The 19,138-nt window shown below is 40.0% G+C and overlaps 1 protein-coding gene across 4 annotated transcripts in view; it reads right to left on the bottom strand.

Moving 5' to 3' along the window:
• bcl9 (BCL9 transcription coactivator) overlaps positions 1 to 19,138 on the bottom strand; it is a 40,579-nt gene that overhangs the window by 15,831 nt on the left and 5,610 nt on the right. For 3 of the 4 annotated variants that reach the window (XM_008401047.2, XM_008401062.2, XM_008401056.2), the window contains exon 2: positions 17,260 to 17,428. The exons of the other annotated variant lie outside the window; for it this stretch is intronic. The gene's annotated coding sequence lies outside the window, so the exon portion shown is untranslated. The remainder of the gene's footprint in view (positions 1 to 17,259; positions 17,429 to 19,138) is intronic. 4 annotated transcript variants of the gene reach the window in all.

The following is a 19,138-nucleotide window of genomic DNA, read 5'->3' on the forward strand; positions in this document are numbered from 1 at the left end:
AAGCTACCACTTAAAACTAACAAAAAGGATCATCTCAATCCTTTTGAGACCTAATATTGCAGTCCAATAGTCTTAGTCCAGTAAGGTGCCTTAGAAAAGCTTTTCCACTGCATCAAGTCAACAGGACAGGCAATGTGACCGACTTATCCAACCGCTTCACGCCCGGCTCCGAACAGCTGAGATGCTAACAGAACCACATCATCTACAAAAAAGCAAACCAGACATCTTTCTTTTCACGACTACATCTCAAGATTCTGTCCATGAACACTGAAAACTAAATCTTTTAGACCTTAGTGGGTTGGTACAGATGTAGGAATTTGCATGACTCAGATGTACAAGTCAGACATTTTAACACCGGTACAAAACAACCTCAAACACCGACGATAAACATCTGGTCCACAGTGATATATCAATATCTAGTCAATGAAATTTACTTAAGAATGACATTGGTCCACCTGGATGTTTTAGATGTGTTGCACCTCCAAAAATAAAAATAAAAGAGAATCCAAGTTGAGATTTTATAATTTTGCGTAATATGAGATACAGACTTAAGCTGGAGTTAAGTTGTTTTTAGGGGCGGAGAAAAGAGGCACTCTCTTCATGCCTGCTTTGACGCATGAGGYCTTAACAAGTACTTAAACTCTCCCACTTTCAGATCCGTCCTCCGTTTTTCCCAGTCGGTAAAAATCTCCAAGTAAGGTCTTGAAGCCAGTTGTGCCGGTTCCAAAAACGAATCCACAGAAAAGCATATTTTGTTTCTTTGAATCATAATTTATAGCAAATCAAGGTCCAGCCTCCAGCTCATTCAGCCCTAACTGGCATGTATGCCCTCCAGCGGTTCCATCAAAGCCTAAACATGAATTTTACACAAATGTGTCTGAAGCGAGGATGTGCCAGCACAGAGGCACAAACAGTATGAAGTGTCAATCATCTGTTGCCTCTAATTCCCCACTAACGAGACACTAATTGGAGAGCTTGCTGACATGACTGTCACGAGGAATACACTGATCCACAAACGCACCAGGTGTGTACTCTGCACGCACAAAGACAACAAAGCTTCATTCAAGTAATCGGAGAGATCAATCTCACTTTTTCTGCAGTAAAAGAAACTGAACTGTCCATCATGAGGAAGACGCGGCGCTCAAGTTCATTATAGGTAATGGGAAAACAAGATAATGAGGCTCCAAATATGAGCTTTTTTCCTTTAAATATGGAGCGCCAGATGAAAAGGAAGGCRGAAAATAGTCTGATTGGATTTGGGGTTTATTTATTTTATGCTTATGCAACAGTCATCATACTTTGGTTAAAGGGTAGACCCCTCCCAGCTACGTCAGCAAATCTCCTTATGAGAGGGAGGAAATAAGAGCTTTTCATCATCGTCGTTTCCGGCAGTTTTCTCCACAGGTAAGGCAAAGGATTAAAAGAAGGAGGAAACTCTGACCTTGCTGCCAGCTTGTTTTTCATTTTAAAACGAGGAAGGGGAAAAAAAATAAAAAAATCTCCCACACGTACAAACACACAAATCATCTCTTTTCCCTCATCTTAGCCTCGCTGTTGGCTACAAAAAAAGGCCCTGCTGATGTTTCAGCCTTATTTATGCAAATCCCATTTTGCAGTTCAGTCAAAATAGAATATTGGTCTCTCTTTCCAGCTCTATTTCTCTCCCACCCGCCCTCCGTCTGCTTGGCCTCCATCTCAAGAGCCGCCTCAGCCCATTATTTGTTTAGGGCGATATCAGACATTATTTCCACCTCTCCCCGCGGTTTTCTGCAAGAATACACAAAACGAGCGGCCATCAGCGACRTTGTGAAGAAGCAGCAGCTAACTGTCAATAGTAGAAAAACCGCCGCGTGTCTTCACACAGCATCACAATTTGCACCCTGCTGGTGACTGCAAAAATTAAATCAGGATAGCAATGAAAAACTTGGGAACACAACCTGTTAAAATATTTTTCCACCGACTTATTTTTGGTTTTTAATGTCTAAAATTTTATCAGGATGATTCATCCGAACCCTAAAGAAATAAGAACCTGTCTAGACATCTTGAATCRAATTTTGATTAGAAGCTGCACACAACAAAGCAGTAATTAGCRATTTTTACTTTTCTATGACTCCATCAGAGTCAACTTTMTTATTTTTTACTGACATTTTATCCAATGCACTCCAGATCCAGATATTCCAGCTGTATCCAAAAGAGATGGTCAATCACTGAGCTGATATCGTGTTGATGACACGGTAACAGTCATTGATCCAGAGTCCCTGGTTTTGTGTTGCTGCAGATCATCTTTTGGCCGATTTTAGTCAGGGTTAAGCTTGCAGCCAAAAACAAAATAAAACTGTACATGGTAATCTCATAGATTTACAATTTCATATACARTTTTTGCTGTGTGTTTTGAGGAAACATTAAGAGCTTTTAAAGTTATATCAGACAAGAAATTASCTTTAGCAAACAAACAAGGTGCCTTTCAGAAATTTGCTGTATTATTATTCTAAGTCTCTGTCATAAAATGTGCAAGAACTGGAAATGTCAAAAGCTTGAAGGAAGACAGGGTCAAATATTTACCATCTGTTAAGCACACAGAGCGGCTGTGCTTACAGTTAGCAATGCTAACYGTGCTAATCGCCCACAAAAGTCTTTAAAAACTGTGCAACAAATATCTTATAGCTCCTCTTTATTGGGCTGGTTTTGGTTTTCAGCCTGTTGCAGTCACATGCTAACAATCAACACTTAACTGCAGGAAAACTGTTACCAAGTACTGTCACTGGTACCAGAGGTTTTCAAGGGAACAGCACTGTATTTGTAATGYATTACAAATATTTTACTGATATCAGTAATATCAATATTGCAAGCACTGCAATATTCATTGTTGAATGTGTTTAGGGCGTCAGGCACTCACTTTTTCTCTACTCAGAACCCCTACAAGTCTAGGCCTATACAAGTAGCCTAATAACTTGCTCAACAAATAGCGTATTTGCAACTTACACCTGTAACTTAAATTTAAGCAAGTTAGACAAAATTTAAACCACAGCCTCAAACACAGGAAACCATAAGCTTTATACRGACTACTATTGAAAAATAACTTAGGTTGTCACCAACTGCCATTGGAAGGAAGTCCAAATGTAAATTTTTAGTGGATGAGATGTTGAAGATGCCAAAAAATAGTGGGTAATAATTAAAAAAAGAAAAGAGTTAGGAAAATAGAGGTTAATTATAATCATCCTTGTCATCACAACATTGAGAAATAACAATTACATGTTTTCCTGATGTCACGCAGGCCTTGTTTCAACAGATATTCCAGTACAGATGGGATAAGAGCCAAAAAATAAATTTATTGAAGCAGCACACACCTGGAGACTTTAGTCATTAAAATACTCAAAACTTCTCCAGCGATCTATCGGGTTAGGTTTAGTGATACAAAGAGGCACAAGGGACACAAACTCATTTTGAGTAACTGTGTGTGTTTGGGCTGTGACAGGAAGTTGGAGTACCCGGGAAAAAAAAACATGTTTGAACATGTTTGAACCTGGCACCTCCATGCAGAGAGACCCCAGAGTGGGATTTAAACCAATAACCTTCAAGCTGAAAGGCAACAGTTCTACCAACTAATTGTAAATCATTATATACCAGATGTTGTATTACACTGCATTTCAAGTGCAATACCTTTAGCAGTGAAGTGTGTTTACTGAATCTTTAGGTTCAATAATAAATTGAGGACACGTTTTACTTGGGTCTTTATTGACAACAACAAAACAAAACCTGCAGTACAACTGGCTCTTCATGTCTCTGCTTGAGATGCAACAAAAGGCAGAATATGAGGCAATCRCACAAATGCAAATAAGGACTTGCTCAATGCTCAGAACAATGACATTGGTTAGATAKCCATACCTCCCCCCCTCTGACTCARGAAACATTCACCTGTTGAGGTGACTTCCTGAGAACACTACTTTAGCACGCCACACCCTGCATTAGCACTCATGATTAGCTCTCGGTGCACACAGAATGCGAGGAATGCCGCGTGTYGCTAAAGATAGAGCTTCAGCTTTTGACGTGATGCATCTTCCCYGACAGAGACGACGACAGAGACTCAACTTCCAGAATCTACGACCGGTGTCCTGTCCCTACCGAAACCAGGTCATTCAAATATTTACCATGAACTCAAACTTTTCCGCATTCTCCACGCTGAATAGCTTCAGCCTGAGAACAATAAATATGCAGCTCCTTCCTTCTCCTCCCAGGTTTTACCTTGACCCTGAATTGAATCGTTGGGACTAGTCGCAGCCATTTCTGCTGGTCCGCCCAGCATTTCCTCACTCATCATTCCTCACTTTCGGCTCCTCTGCTCTTCTGGTCAGCAGACGATGCCCCTCCGTCCCCAGGGAGGCGACATGTATACACTGTCACATTCTGTCATATAYAAACGTGCTGACAGAAGCCTCACCGTGTCTGTCACAAGAACGGAGGTGGCAATGCAAACAGGACGGGAGCGGGGTGCCACACAGATCTACTGCTTCGAGTGAGGTGAAAGAGGTGGGGGTGGGGGTCATTAAACAACTCCCTCTCTTCACAGAGTGAGAGGGTGGGTGTCTGTGTCCCAGACGTGGACGTTCACACACACAGCTGAGTCACTAGTGACACATCTGCTAGCGTAAGCTGGGCAAGGTGCCATGTGTGGCCGCCAGCTCGAGCAGCAGGCCTAGCAATCGGCTCCCTGGCTCGCTCCGTCTAACACACACACAAACCTCGCGCTTCCATCTCTGCCCATCTGCCCTCCGTCTCCTCAACAAGAGGTCTCTCTCAYACAAGTACTCGATCTTCTAAAGGAAGTTAAACAATGAAACTGAAAGACCAGCAACAGTGTACCTCTGGTTGCAAAAAGGGGTGTAACATCGATAGAGAAATGTCAAATTCAGAATAAAGAAGTATTTTACAATAATATGAAGAGCATTATTAAATGTTGTTGCTTAAAAACAATTAATGAAACTTGCATAATTTGTGCTTCAATGACAGTGCTTATAACTTTGTCTTGCATTACATATTAATATGTACTAGCTTTAGGACCAAAGATGGGCTCATTAATGGCATCAGGGAATACAGATGCTTAATTTGCAATGGTTTCAAAACTGCCAACACTTTCCATCACACAAGTCCTGCAATTTAAAGCAGCGATGCACCAATCTGACTTTCTTGGTAGATATATTTTTCTAGATACATTATTYCTGTACATGCATTTTTCCCTTTCTTAGATTTTTATCTAACATGACAAAGTACAAGGGATATGCTGCTAGTTGGCGCATTTACTGACCGAACTAAAATGGTTGGAGTTYTTAGTTTTGAGGCAATAAGAATCATTTGTTTCAGTAACAGACCTGCTGATCATGGACCAAAACCAATCAATCGCTGCATCGCTATTAAAATGTCAGACTAAAATAAGACTACATAATTTTGAATGCGATTCTTCTTTGTAGTYGATTTCACACCGTTTTTGCTGAGCTGCTTACTGCCACAAACAAAACGAATGTGTTGCGTGTATGCCTGTCGCGATAAATGATAAATCAATTAATCGGACGATAAATTAAACCCATCGACCTCATTTTAATTATCGTGTTTATCGTCTCTTCCGGCCTTTTTTCTGTTGACACTGAATGAAAAAAGGCTCAGCTCCTCCCTTCCCCCTTCCTCATTTCCTTCGTGTAATGTCCAGCGCACACTACACGAGTTGTCGGCCCATTTTCAAAATCTGAGACCACACTTTAGCCGGCAGAAATCCTAGGTTCGATCGGGTTCGTCATACCATGTGGTGTCCATCCACATGGGCACCAAATAATGGCTACAAGTCCAGTTAACTCATTTTACATAAGCATTAATCAATGCTTTACTAGAATCCACCTGTGATGCATGTGGCTTTTGTCAGTGTAAAGTCCTGACTGAATGAAAATCATAACCTATTTATGTCACGTTAACGAAGAACAGCTGAAAACTTACCAGGTTTATCAACTGAGGTAGCAATTTAGCTYCAGCTCCTCCCCTTTTCATTTCTATATTACTTGCACGAAATGTTGAATAAACATTGATGATACCACCACATCATCTCCAATGTCCACTGGACTTCGTGTTGYGCYGTGTCAGCTGTTTGGGATTCCCCTCCGTAATTTCCCCTCAGAAAGCGCGGAKKMKMMTCCGYGCTTTCTAATTGGCTACCTGTCACATTCAGCGTTAAGCTCCCAGACGGGGAAAAMCCCTGATTTAGATCGGAGTGGCGACCTACCACACACTGCAGGATGATCGGTTAGATCGGCCAACGATCTAAGATTGTCATAAGGGGAAAATAGGGGCAGAAAATGGTGTAGTGTGAGCTACTGTATCAGGTAGTCGGATGTGCCCGTTTYCTCCACTTAAATCTAGTGATTACTGAAGGGCAATATAGTATACAGACTTCATAATCTGAACTCTTTTGGTTGCTTGCAGTATTTATTTTCACTTTGGCTTTATGTTGTCTAGTTTTTTGTTAATGGAGACTGAGAATCCATTTTATTTTTGTTTTTGGTCGTTTTATTTAATTTCAGTTCCAGTGATATGGGTTCTTTTGAAAATAAGGTGCATCTATCAGGAAATTACATATATTAGTCATTTCATTAAATCCTAATCCAAAATTAGTCATTAAATCAGTGTCAAAAGGTCTTGAAACAATATAGTTTATCGCAATAATTTTTTAGACAATTAATCGTCCAGCAAAATTTGTTATTGTGTCAGGCCTAGTTGCGTGGAAATATTCATACCATTTTGTGCACTATGACTGTTGTGAAACTACATACTGTGATCTTTTTAAATAAAAGGCAGGCTTATGCACTCACTGGCAGCTTAAGTAAAAGTATCATGTGAAGAATAAAGAAAAAACAGCAAAATTCTTATATCTGGTTGATTGGTGCATGACTGGTGTAAAGCTTTTTTTTTTTATCGAAGGCAAGAAAAAGTACAAAGTACAGAGAAATGCATCTCTTCCGCCTGCTACCATGTGTTGCTAGTCATCTGGCTGAACAGAGGCTACGACTAACTGGCAACCATTACTGTCATGCAAGGTAACTTTTAAAACTTCATTTGGTGAGGTATGAGAGGCATATCTGCTTAGCAGCTGACTGCAGGCTAGCAGACAAAGCAAAAAATAGCTATCCAGCTAATATTAGTTCGCTATACTCTCTAAACAGCACAGCTGAAAGGGATAATATTACAAAATCAGTAAACTACTTCAAAGCTTAGCAGATGTCCATTCTATAATTTTGCTTAAGCCTATGGTTGAAATTAAAATGCTAGAAGGCATAAATCATTATGCAGAGGGACCCAAGCCCAATCGCGGTTCAGTATTTGCAGATTCTGCTTTTGGTTTTTTCTGGAAAATGCAACTCCATGTTAGTCACGGAAAACCCACCTATTTGTAGATTTTTTTTCACATGGAGCGTGTCTAAAACAGTCAAAAGAAAATACAGCCGTGGAGCTAAAACACCAATACCAAAATACAACTGCAACTTCACACAGTATTGTTTGCCAACTGAAAAGCAACCAATAATGGAGAGCCACTTAATTTGCTTGGTGCCGATTGGCTGTACCCCAAGGAGGAGAGGACCATTGATGTGCTAAGACAGCTTCCACAGTGTGTGTATTAATGCAAATTCAGGAATATTTGGTGTGTGACCAATTAAAACAGTTCGCTATAAGCCGTTTTAGAGGGGCTATATCACAAATGTTTTTCCGTCAGGTTGGCTTTCTAGGAAAGCCTGATATGACAAACCAAAAGCTGAGCTAATGCTAACTTCTAGAAGCTAACCACAAGTGTGTGTGCAGCTAAGGCAGCAACAGATCTTCTGATGATTGCGCAACAAATCTGCACTCTATTGCTTAACATTACAGTTTTGTTCCTACAGAAAGTTCATATTTTCTGGTCAAACTATTGAGGAATTATAACAACCAGCAGCATATGTTGCATTTTCTACGATACGGTTCCTGAAAGCTTTCTCCATCGCTTTATTTCCCAAAACTTTGTCATCCTTCAAGCTGTTTTTGTGATTTTGTGTCTGAAAAACGAGCCATTAACATAGATTATGTCCTCTGGCACTGTGCAGGTGCTCCTTCGGCAGGAGTACTGCTGTACTGGAAACGGATAATACCATAACGTGGTTAATAGCAAATTCAGACAAAAACTATGTTGATCACAGAGTGGTCATTTCTTTTTTCAGCGAGCTGACCTGCAGTGCTTAGCAACTTATGGTCCATACAGATGGAGAAAACTATAGTCACTCTTTATCTTGCATCTCTTTAAAAAGCTTTTAAGCTGTAGGAAAGATGAAAGATTTTAGTGGTTTTGAAGATTACTTTTTAAAACCTTGATATACTTTTATACTGGTAACCAGCTCACGTCACAGGCCGCTAATGTTGATTCGGTCTAGGGAGTTCCTCATGCCAAAGAAACTGTAAACACAAAATATGTAAAGAGTTTAGAACCTGCTAGTCTGTCCAGCTGCCATTTAGCTCTCGGTTGCCTTTTTTGGTTCCAATAAGGCCAAGTGGTCCATTTGAGACCAGATAAATCTTTCAAAATTTTTAATGAAATGTCTTTGATTATTGAAAGTTTTCTACAGTTGGAAATGCTGGGACCAGCAAGACCTGTTGAAAAGCTGATTCAGGATGTGAACATTTTCCCCTGCAAGCAGCAGATACTGCAATGTATCTGCAACGGATTGATGCACAAATTTCCCTTACTGAGACCTTTCCCTACCTTTAGACCCCTAAAGAGAAACTCTGCTGCCCTCTGCAGAGACCCTCGCCTACCCTTAACGGTTCTCTCTGGTTCGTGACCCCCTCCCTTCCTCTGTCCGCACAGTCGCTCCCACACTCTGGCCACATTCCTGCCCCGCTCATGCTGAGAGGACGTCTCCCTCTGACTACAAGCATTGTGGGAAGTCCCAACGGCAAGGCCTTTCAGAGGCCAAGCAGACCGTCGAGGTAGAATGTAGAAGACATCTGTTGGTTGCTGGTCATATAGAGAAGCATACAGCTACAAAAAAAGTGTTTTTGAGCATCAAAACCAAAGGGAAGGTGAAGCAGCTGGTTTCATAACTGGTAAAAACAGGTCTCAGTTCAGGTTTCTCCACCAACATGCTCATCATCACCAAAATATATTGTACTGAACAAACCTGTCACAAAAACGGTAATTACACGACAGATTCCATTATTACACCACATAATTATTAGTAAATTAGCTCCAAATCGGAGTGTTTTTATGACAAACGTCAGTTTACACTGAAGAACTGTCCAACTAAATATACAACCAACATGCAGCTAGATGCACACATGCATGCCCACATGCAGCAGTACTCCGCTGTCCCAATCATGTCTGAGATGTAGTGAGGTTTATGGCAAGTGCTACTCCCATGAGTCACAGCTCGCTCATTTGCATTACTGTCCGAGCTCCTCTTAGGCTCCTCCACTCCGATTCCATAGCTACAAAACCTGTTCGCCCACAATGCTAATATGGTGCAAATGCACTGCTAAATGTACCAGGTAGAATTGGAACAACCGGCTCATTTATTTTGATGTCCCCGAATCCAAACATCGCTTTACACCCGTCCTCATCGGTTTGACTAATTCTGTCTCTCCATTAAATCTTTTCATGATGACTTGAAAGGAACCAAGTCTGCAAATCTACTAATATTTGCTATGATGGCTGCTTGAATGTACATATTTTTAGTTCACTACAAGACACACAATTTGTTCGTATCAATCAGCAACTAGGCAAAAATGTCAACTTGTCCAAATTTGAAGCCGCGCTAGAGCTATACACAAACTTGTTAATGAAGAAGAAAAGAATAAATTGGACAGAGATCGGCTCTGGCACATCGGCAGGTCAAGTGCTGAAACAAAATTCACATTCACAATAGCATAGGAAAAACATTTCCTATTGTAGCCGTTTGGTATAAACATAAAACTAGGGCTGGATGATATAAAACAGAATTCTTCAATCCAGTTTGGCAAACTGTTACCAACATCCCTGTCCCATCAAACCTTGGATGAATGAGCTCAGCATGTCATCAGGTTCTGCAGAGACGATTATGAGTCATTCATTTAATGCGTGTTGGAACAGAGATGCAGCAATAAGTTGCAGGACAGGGACTATATGAAGCACCGGAGTTGGAGAACTCCGACATCGCAAGGACAATGTTGGTTGGATTTAATCCACATTTCCCCTCTGATCTCCTCAGTCTTTTCCATCGTCTTTCCCATCTTTGAGTTTTAGGATCCGAGTATCTTTCTTCTATTTTACATTGGGTATATCAAACTGATGAGATATTGGCATGCACAGAATGAACATGTAATATTTAACGAGCTCTAGCAGTCGCATGTGATGTTCATATTGTTGTCATTGATTGTAATAATTAATATTCGACATTATGCAGCTCTACATAAATCTAAAATAAAATGGTACAAAACAAACATTTTTTCTAGTGACAATAGATTAATACAAATGTGCCATCTGTCTGGCAATACATAATAGAATTTATTTGGTAGAATTTGAATATTTTAATCAAAATCTACCTAATTTATCACTTTGTTAAAATAACAGATGTAATTCTTCTGTAGGAGGTTCCAAAACATGTAGTAATAACCTTTTTAAAGGCCAATCAGTTCAGCAAAAAGACATTTTTGAACTTTGTTATTTTGTCAAATGCAACAAACAAGAGCATGATTTTTTTTTTTTAATTGTCAGTTGAATTTCAAGACCTGAAAAATTCCCACATGACGATACAAAACCATAAATATAAAAAGTTTGGTTCTTCAGTGAATGGTGTACACAGCATAGACCACACACCATTTACAAACATATTACCCTCAAGCATTCAGATGCCTGCCAGAAAAATCTCGCAAAACCTCTCAAGATTAAACGCGAGTTCAGAGGATACATGGCCGATGAGGAAGAAGCAATGGCGACAAAGAAAAAAACAAAAACTTTTCTGAAGTCCACAAGTCTTTCACTCCGGTAAGTCATGGCAACCGTTTTGATATTCTGTGTTTTGGATTCCACTTCATATTTTGGTCACATTCAACAGGTTACACTCCTGTTTGTTTACTGAACACAAAAAGTGAGTCAATATTGGTTGAAGACCATCAAACATGTTGAATATTCCTAATTTGAGGTTGGAGCGGTTCCCACCGCTCCACCGAGCGATGTAGATCACTCTGAACACACAACACACATCAGGAATATTGCAGAAGATTATTTATAGAGTCATCACCATAAGCAGGGCATCCTTTAAATTGTTGAAATGGAAAGATTGTGCTAAAATTATTTTTGCTGTACAAACCACAACTTAGTTTGGTAAATTTGCTTAGGAGTCCTTAGTGTGCTTGCCTTATTGTCATTGTCTGTAAGCACCATCTGCTAATGCCTGAATATTTTCTGGTAAGCAGTAAAACACTAACTAGTCCTGCAAGCTGAGTTCATCTGTTAGACTTTGATTGTTATTAAAAATCCAATTTAAATTCTCAAATCATTGATTTAATCAAACAAATCCCTCATCAGGAAACCTCAAAGAACAGGGACTTATTTCCAGTGCACTGGCCTAAATTTACACTATTAACACAGAACACAATACTAAGCCCTTTGAATCATGTGACTTATAGAAAGTTTAGGATAAAAACAGAAACTGAGGTTTAATAGGAATAAGATGTGGTCTGGATCAAAAAGCATTTATTTCAAATAAGTTTGGCGCCACGTAGTAAACAAATCCCTCACAAATGTTTTTCTAAAACGTTATTCTTATTTTTTTTTTCCTTTTATAGCCATGACAATTAAATCTTCAGCATTTTAATGCCAGCTAAAGAGCACCTAAGCTTACCCAATTGCCTATTTTGTCTATCAGGCATTCAAAGTTGATCAAAATCCCTGCTATTGCAGCTGGTTAGCTGCAGCAGACAGCACCTCTACCGCCGCAGACCCCTCCTCTGGGGGCTCTCTGTCTGCGTCAGGAATGTCAATCACAGCAGAGAAACATGAAAACGGATGGACTGGTTCACTCTGACTCAGCGGACACATCCCTGAGGATCTTGTATGGGCAACCGTCTCCCACCCCCTCCTCACCTCTAACCCCATACACATACACACACACACACACACACAAGAGCATGACCTCGTACACCAAAAGATATGAAATGCAGCCAGTAAGAAGAAAGCAAACACATTTATACTGTATTTCCCAGCAGCTGCCATATGTAATCCTATAAGAATTCTTTTGTCACCAATTCTTGGTTTGCTTTGTTTTTATTGTTACGATTATTACAAAACTCTAAAGTTATCAATCTCCAGTACTATAAGCTGAAACTCATCAAAAATGAATGAAACTCACACTTAGGAACAGCCCCGTCGTAATGAGCAGTAAATCAATTAATTGCATGATAAATTAAAACGAGCTCAATCATTTCTATGATTTATTGTTTTTCTCTACCAAAAACAGGACGACAAGTCTTCATTCTGATGCATTGGTCTCAACTAGCTCTTTCTTTGAAGGACAGTTTGGTTCATAGAGACTTCATGATTCATTTTATTTGTTGTTTTGTTGATTTATTTGGGGTATTTAAAATGTTCAATAGAATTTAAAGTTCTATTGATCTTTAAGAATAGTATAATTAGATGTGCCGATCAGGTTTTTTCCTACCGATACCGATCACCCATGAGGGCCGATCACCGATACCAATCAATTTTTTTTTATCATAAACGCTACCGGTTACAATATTTGGAAAAAGGAACCATGAATTCACCTTAATTTAGACAAAAACTTGTTTTTAATAGCTTTTTCCAAGAACAAAACAAGGCATTCTGCAAATTGTACTGCTATCGGTAATACCATCTTTAACAGACTGATAACATATGAAGGCTCTGAAGAGGCGAAATAATGTAAAGAGCCAAAATAAAACCTCTCAACATTGCCAAAAAAAATTCAAGTACAAAACTTGACATTCAAAGGCAAATACAGGATCCATTACAATAAACAATCCAGAGTTACTGAATGAAAACTTCCTGATAGCATGGCGGCTAGCTGATTACTGCTAGCTCCGAGTGGCTGTTTCTGACTGAGCAGAGTAATTATGCAGAGCAGGGAGGAGATCGATTATTTTTTTAGAGATTATCCGTCTCATGTTAGAACAGCAAAAGTTTTAATACGTATGTAAAATTTATTTTTTAGGTTAGATGCTGCAGCTTTAAGCAGAGGTTCGGTGTGAGAGTCACTACCAGGTGGAGCAGAAGCGGCTCAGTCTGAAATATTACTACCTGCAGCGCGTAGCAGCGGTTCAACAGCAAGAGCAGAACCAGCGTCTTACATCGCAGCTCGAAGACTTAAATAATTTTGCGGGTTATTTGTTTATCTGACCGTCATGCTAATCCGGGTGAGTGTTTGTAGCTGTGCGCTGCTTTACCTGCTATCTGATCTTCCGTACGTCTTTTTTTACTGCAGTGAGCCTCGATGTAGCCAAACTCCGTCAAGTATGCCATTGTTTTTATGTCGTATTAGCTTCGTTGTGTTGATGCATTTTGACCTGCTTCACTCCATGTGCTTCAATTTTCCGCCGCAACACAGTCACTCAGTGCGTTATAGTTCCACATCGCTTAGGATTTGTTGCTGCGTGTTTGCGCAGTGTGAAGGAAAGAGGAGACCAGCTGCACAGGCAGGCTGAGAAATGAGATGCAGGTGATCTGTATCAGCAACAAGAGCCAATGATCGCCGATCATGCACTTTTCACGAAAATTGGCTGATTATGATCAGTGACTGATCGATCGGCACACCTCTAATAATTACCATTATGTTACTTGAAAATGGTCTCAAAACATTTAATGCAATTTATCGTCCAGCAGAATTTATTGTGATGGGCCAACTTAGGAACACGATTATCACATTTAAGTCAATAATTTGTTATTTCAGGTATCTTGTGAACTGAACGCGTTTAAAATAGTCAATTTTATCAGTGATGAATCAAGCACAGGCTAACTATTGGTATCAATTTATACTAAGATATCTAAAAGGTTATAATTTCAAAACAGCTATGATTTATCTTTAAATACCTTACCTAAGGTTTACAGTATAGCCGTCAAGAACATAGTTATCAGGAAAATATGCAATGCTTTAGGTTTATTACTGCAAATACACACCCAAAACAGTGTGTCTTTTATAGAGACATATCAGTACCAACGTTAGCCGATAATGTCAAAAACTATAAGCGGGTGGAGCTCCTACTGCTCCCCTGTAACAAACCAGAGTGTTGCCACATGCTTGCTGAGGAGGAGTGACTCCTCCAAACTCAATGACTCGTCTCAATGAGCTGGGCAGTCAAACATGGAAAACCTTTTACCAACTGGCATTATAAACTGAATTTGACTGCAGTGTATTACAACGAGGATTAAATTGGGATACATGCAATTCAGTTTGAGTCTGTATATGTTATTGGGTTGCCACGATTGATCTGATTACACGTTTCTAGATATGAAATGACCCCTTCATCTTATAAAGTGCTATAAATGACCAGAAATGGTGAATTTGAGCTGGAAAACAACAAGATAAATAACAAGTTCATTATTTTGTAACCTTTTCAGCTCAACTTCATGCCACTTAGCTTCACATAGGCGGTATTTGTGTCCCGTCTCTCGTTTGTCTCAGGGTGTGATCTGATTACAAGCGGGCAGCACTAAATGCAGACATGAAAACACTCCAGATGAATTTAGTACGCTTTGGAATCTAATCGCTGGATAATAAAATGAACAGTGGCTTACCAGAGGGCTTTTTTTTGTTTCACTCATTGTAAGGAATTTATTACAGTGACCGTGTTGTAAAATGCTGAGAGCCAAACATCCCAACAATCTGAAGTTTCACGTGGTTTACACACAATTTTAAAATCCGAGTCCCCAAAATTTTTAATACAAGTTAAATACAGAAGAAAGCTGTACAAAGTCCTGCAAAGCAGCCCCTCTTTCACCTCTTGCTGTGCACTGCCAGTCAGCTGGATAAAACAAAGCCACAGAACTATGGCTGGCACATACAGGACAGGGAGTCGAACGTTTAGAAATGTGACCGGTCACAAAAAATCTCATGGCTGCTGCATCTATGACTCAGATTCCATAAATGCTGCTTTAAAAGTTGGCAAGCTACAAGACTCGTGCATGTTCTGCAGCTGACTGCAGGCTCTGCCCAAGCAGACAGTCTCACTAATTAGCTGGCTTGTGTTACTTTATAAAAATAAATAAATTTAAAAAAAAGGTATATTTCACACAATAAGCATGTGCACTTAAAACCAAACTGAGCCGACTTTAATTTATACAGTTCTGATATATTAGTGATAACAATGGTAACTAGAATAAAGAATCCAGTTTTAGCTGAACAATTTATAACAATATCAATGTGTACAATGACTGCTTGTATACAATATTTTGAAGGTGCTATGCATTGAATTTCTGGCTTCAGATTAAGATCTTTGGCCACCAAGATGAACTTTTACTTACCATGTAGCTACAACCAACATAGATCTTCCAAGAGAAAGAATGAGGGAGGATTTGTGACGATGGAACAGATACAAACTCGGAGAAAACGTGGGTTGGTTGCAATTGTCTTCACGGCCTTTAATAAAAGTATGACAATGTTGTGTATTTATGAATTGTATAGTCTTATAATTTTTGCAGTATCAGGAACAATTGTTTTAATTTAAATAAGTTTTCTATATTTTTTCTGTAGCTTGTCATTAGGGAGAATCGAAGTCAACCAAATGAAAGCAAGTCATGAAAATCTGATATCTGAGATCACATTTGTAAGAAGTCTACACTTTATGTTACAGCTAAAAACAATTACAGTGCCAACCAGCAGTGCTTTGAAACTCCATAGGAGATTATAGTTTTGTAATATGACTATTTTATAACAAGAAGAACAATTTGTTAATTAAATTTGTCTGGGAAACAAGTATGAGATCTGGCTATTGTTCAGCATCATTTTAACGCCAAGCTGTATTTTTATTTGTCCTGAGGGAATCCTTCATAATTGCTCCAGCACAACAGCTAATGCGGATGAATTAAAATCGCTAATGAATTGTGAATGAACCTCTTAGTCAAAGACTCAGGTACATGGAAAACTGATATGTTCTCTTAATGGAAACACTTTAAAGTTTGAGACTACCACAACAAAACAATAATAATGCAATGGAGTGGAAATAAACATTTGAAGCAATAGACAACAGTCGCGATGGGGCCTAATCTGCTGTGCGGCTTGGGAGAGGACCGACAAAACCCCCGCTACTGACTACACAAGCCAAAAAAAAAAAAAAAAAAAAAAAAAAAGAGGAGGACTGACTCCCTGACACGGTCCTCCACGTCAGATGCAAATCAAACCCAGCGAGTTTTAATTAGAAAACCCATGAAGCAAACAAATGCATGGAAACTTGAGAAGCCAATACACAGAGGCAAAAATAAATCTTTGCCGCTACACATCGATATCCATTTCCCAGAGTCCTTCACCCACCTGTGGTTTTTGGTTAACACTCTTCTGGATTAGATAGCAGATAAATAAACAGCGAGCGCGGCATTCTCGGGGAGAGCATCTCGACTGCGTTTTGTCCACCAACAACACGCCCCGATAGCACACAGAGACCAAAGACGGCCCCGGACAGTCCAGACCGCTGAGGAAATTCACCTTCAAAACCCACTCCACAGCTCAAAGATCTCCTAATCAGAATGCAGGCACCTTCTTAGATAAATGTCAAAGAGATAATGACCAGCGTTAGGAAGAGCGCGTGTCTGGCTTGTTCCTGCTGCAGCACAGCAGCCGTAAGCTGCCAGTTTATGGCACCAGTTGGACTTTGAAAGCAATGTTTGTTTCCATGGCAGTTGTGGTGAACGCATTAAAATAGAAAATCATGTGTTTTATTCTTGATTATTTAGCTTTTCTGTTATTCATTTAAAAAAAAAAAAAAAAAAAACGAATCTCTTGACTGCCTTCAAACTCAGCTGCGTGACATTTAAGCTTTTATTCCTCTACAACATGGTTGTGTCTCATCTTGTGCTTGCTGCGTAGCAACGAAAGAAACGAGGATAACATTTACGCTTTGCCTAGAATGCACACATTCCTGAGAACATGAGGAAGACGTGCAAACAAAAAAAACCTGCATGATAAAGTGGAAAACAAAAGAGAGGGGGGAAGTGGGGGGGATAAAAAAAATCTCGAAGTCAAGCTGGGTTACCTCAGAAGCCCCCCTGCCCTTTCAGCAGGGCCTCATATGGAGAACCAGGCCTCAGGTCCCCTGGGCACTGATGTCTGCTCTCCACTCGACTCCTCCCAGTCAGCCGCGGAGGCTGTCGCGCAGGAACCTGGCCCGCTCAGGACAACCTACAGCCACAAGTCATTCACACCTGGAACAGAAGGGAGAGAACTTTGCTCATTGGGTGAAGCGCAAACAAGGAAACGGCAAGGAAAAGCACTCCGTCGCTCATGTTGACAAGACCAGCGCGTAGTAAATGCATAACCAGAGCACAGCTGGGTTCTTTGGGGACTACAGTAACCCAGGCACTCATTTATACTTCACTTATCGACCAGTGTGTACATTAGAAATCGCAGAAACGCTGCCGTTACTCCGAGAGGAGAGAAAGAAACTGATTTCTAAGACATCGAGGCATGCATTGTAAAGGGAAATTCAACGCACTAAGGTTGAGACAAGATCTCGTGATATTAAAACGTCGCAACATTTTTCGTTGAGGTGTATGGTGCGAGTCAGATGCGTTTAGCATGGCTTCATCTGATGAAGTTGTGGCAGAAGATGCTCCAACTGCTCGAGTCATTTGCTTGACAGTATTTCGAGTTTCCAGTTGGAACTATTAATGGCGACAAAGAGGCAGACAAGACGATCGATATGCAAGCACTGCAAGTTGTTCAGACGCTATGAGGCGGAAAGCGTCGCTATAACAACCAATGGCTACATGTCTTGAGGTACAAGACATCTATGTCACAATCGTTGCGCGTGCTACCATTAGCAACTGGGAAATTTAAAATGTTGCACTGCAGACCATGCACAGTTGAAGCACTGCCATAAGGCTTGAAGAGATATAAAGTAACCCGAAAAAGACAGAAATCTGTATCAGTTTGTCGAGTTTGTGGCAAAAATCAAAAAATACAGACATTTTGCACTACAAATGTGATTTTTTTAAGTTTTCTTGAAACTAATAAAAGATTACACACACCCATACTGCACAAATTAGCTGGTGACCAGGACTGGATGATTTTCAGCTTAATCGACCATAACCAGTGACCTACTGGAAACCAGAATTGCAGCTTCAATATATGGAATACTGATATCACAAAGGACTGCTTGGATGCAATATTTGGTATAGTGCTACAGATTGAAACTCTGCATGCTAATATCATTAATACCAGTTGGGTGGACTTTTACCATCTTGCATGTCCAGACATAGATTTTGGAGACCAAGAGGGTAAGGCTCAAGGAGAGTAGGGGGAGCATCATTATGATGGACTAATGGCAACTTGTACCTTAATCATAATGTTTTTAATGAGGAAAGGTGTTAAACATAAAATTGGAGGAAAGCTAAACTATGTTCTTCAAAGGCATGTCCGTTTCTTTAGGCTGCTACAAGAGGCTTTGGTAGGTGTTGGTCATTTAGCTCTGTCACCATTTTAGATTTGTGGTTTTTGTCTACTCTTACCCGAAAAAAAAAAAAGGAGGTACAGAAAAACAAAAACTGCAAAAGCAACCATCTGCCACAGGACATCACATCGCACCTTCCTCAGGGACGTTGTGTCAGATTGGTGAGGGGGCGAATTAGCTCAAAGCTGATTTCAGTAGATCTTGAGAAGACTCAATGGAGTACGGAGACATTGTTTCGTTATCCTCCCAATCTTTCAGACGCAGTAACTGAAGATGCTGGATTTAGAAACGTTGGCAAGATAGTTTTAAATGTCAACTGAAAATCATTTTTGCTTTTGTTTTGAATTAGCAAAACATGGTATTAAAGGGAAACTACTAGATGTCACATTGTCTCCGTTTCAGTATAAGCAGGCCAAAAGCTTTCCAGTAACAAAAGACTGGAAATCAAACAAATCTGATTGGT

The sequence above is a fragment of the Poecilia reticulata genome, linkage group LG2, assembly GCF_000633615.1.
Source record: "Poecilia reticulata strain Guanapo linkage group LG2, Guppy_female_1.0+MT, whole genome shotgun sequence".
NCBI lineage: Eukaryota > Metazoa > Chordata > Actinopteri > Cyprinodontiformes > Poeciliidae > Poecilia > Poecilia reticulata.